This window comes from Silene latifolia, chromosome 4 (genome assembly GCF_048544455.1).
Source record: "Silene latifolia isolate original U9 population chromosome 4, ASM4854445v1, whole genome shotgun sequence".
Lineage (NCBI taxonomy): Eukaryota > Viridiplantae > Streptophyta > Magnoliopsida > Caryophyllales > Caryophyllaceae > Silene > Silene latifolia.
In genome coordinates, this window is record NC_133529.1 from 62,436,078 (window position 1) to 62,438,610 (window position 2,533).

Below are 2,533 nucleotides of genomic sequence, written 5' to 3' on the forward strand. Positions count from 1 at the left end.
GTGCACTTGAGTTCTCCCGTTCCTAGCCTCTTGCATACCGAGTATGGCATGACACTTACACTTGCTCCAATTTCACATAAAGCTTTGTTGATTGTAGTGTCGCCAATGGTGCATGGAATAGAGAAACTTCCCGGATCCTTGAGTTTTGGAGGTGAACTTCCTTGTAGGATGACACTACTCACCTTAGTGAACGCAATAGTCTCTAGCTTCCGGATGGATTTCTTCTTTGTAAGAATATCTTTCATGTATTTCGCATAGGCCGGAACATGATTAATTAATTCTGTGAATAGGATTGAGACTTCCAAGTTCTTCACAATCTCCATGAAATTTCCAAGTTATTCATCGAACTTAGGCTTAGCTTGACGACTTGGAAATGGAAGTCTAATCACAATAGGCTCTTTCTCCTTAGCCTTCTCTTCATTCTTCTTCTTTGAAACTTCTTGAATGGTGGTGGGTTCTTCTTCTTTCTTAGAGTTTTCAACTCTTTCCTTGTCACTAGCATTCATAACATCTTCATCAATGGGCCTCTTCGGCCCTACATACCTTGTACCACTCCTCAAATGGATGGCACTCACCGACTCATGTCTTGGGGGATTACCTTGAGGTGGTAATTGCCCCTTTTGTCTTTGAGAACTAGAAGATGCTAATTGAGACATTTGGGTTTCCAACATCTTTGTGTGAGCTAGTATGTTGTTGATGGTGATGTCTTTTGCTTGGCTATCCTTTTGCATTTGAGTGAAAAATTCTTGCTGGTTCTTTTGCATTTGGAGGACCGCTTTTTGAACATCAAAACCTTGGTCATTTGTTTGATTGTATGGAGGTTGATTTTGATAACTTTGGTTTTGATTGTAAAAAGGTCTTTGAGCTTGGTTTCTCATTGGAGGTGGGGTGTATGCTTGAGGGTTTTGAACATTTTGACTTTTGTATGAAATATTGGGGTGGAATTTGGTATTCTCATTGTAATAGTTGGAATAAGGGGTGCCACTTTTGTATGCTTGGAAAGCATTCACTTGTTCACTTGTTCCCCTACATTCACCTTGGTCATGTCCCAAAGTTCCACAACTCTCATATACTCCACTTGGAATTGATGTTGATGCCACCATAGCATTAACATGTTGCTTGGGTGATTTGGAGGACTCTTCAAGTTTAGCCACGGCCCTTCTCAAACTTCAAATTAATGGTATGAATATGAGCACTAAGTTGAGCACCCAATTGAGTAATGGAATCCACCTCATGTCTTCCTCCTCTAGTAACCTTCCGAGGTCTACTATATTGTGAGTTATGGACCGCCATTTCTTCAATTTTGTTCCATGTTTGATTGTCATCAAGTTCGGTGAACATACCATTTGATCCAATATTGAGAATATTTCGGGAGTCTTCATATAGACCATTCCAAAATTGTTGTACAAGGAACCACTCGCTAAGTCCATGGTGTGGACAAGATCGACAAGTGTCCTTGAATCTATCCCATGCTTCATACAAAGATTCCTCATCCCTTTGTTTGAACCCGGTGATTTGGGCTCTCAACATGTTAGTCTTTTCCGGAGGATAGAACTTCTTGTAGAAAGCAAGTGCCAATTTCTTCCAAGAATCAATACCAAGAGTAGCCTTATCTAGGCTCTTCAACCATTGTTTCGCAGAACCAGTCAAAGAAAAAAGAAATAAGACCCATCGGATTTGGTCTTGAGTAACTCCGGTTTGAGAAATCGCATCACAATAGTCACAAAAAGTCTCCATATGAGAATGAGGGTCTTCACTAGGCATCCCTCCAAATTGACTTCTCTCAACCAATTGTATGAATGCGGATTTGGCAATGAAATTACCGGTTAAATGTTGTGGTGTAGGAGTACCATTTGGTAGGTTCTCCTCGATTGGTACGGAATGTGATGAAAATTTAGGCATTGTGGGTTGATTTTGTGGTGGGTTTTGTATTGGGTTATCCTCTACTTCTCTTGCAAAAGGGTTGATGAACTCAATGTTATTTGGTTGAATGTCCACAATCTCACCAATACCTCTCAAATTATTCCTAGCAAGTCTTCTATTATTGGTCAAAGTTCTTTCGATTTCAAGATCAATGGGTAACAAGTTACCTTGTGATCTCCTAGACATGCAAAATATCAAACAACTCGAAAACAATTAGAATAACCTTGAGGAGATTGACTTCCCCAAGGTAAAGAAAGACACAACTAAAAACAATTAGAGAAAATCAAATCAAGTTAACACCGTCCCCGGCAACGGCGCCATTTTTGGTTCATGAGGTTTTTAAACTCGTCGTAAAAAGTTACCCAACCAAAACAATATTTATAACTTCACCAACTACTCTTAGTAAAGAGGCAAGTAAAGGTCGGATCCCAAGGGACGGGTATTGATGTAGGATTTTCAATTGCAAATGGTTGTGTCTAAGGGTGTCACAATTTGAGTTGTGATAAGAGGTCAACTAAACTAATTAACAATATAAAAGCAAGAAAATAGAAACAAGCAAGATGATTAAAATGGGATGTAAACAATTGATTAAAAGCACTAGGGTGTCATG

General features: G+C 39.4%; 1 non-coding gene across 1 annotated transcript; it reads left to right on the plus strand.

The window, feature by feature from the left end:
* Nucleotides 1-1,423: 1,423 nt before the first annotated feature.
* On the plus strand, nucleotides 1,424-1,530 carry LOC141654586 (small nucleolar RNA R71). Its single transcript, XR_012548142.1, has one exon. It is a non-coding gene; the product is annotated as a small nucleolar RNA R71 (small nucleolar RNA).
* The last annotated feature ends 1,003 nt before the right edge of the window (nucleotides 1,531-2,533 follow it).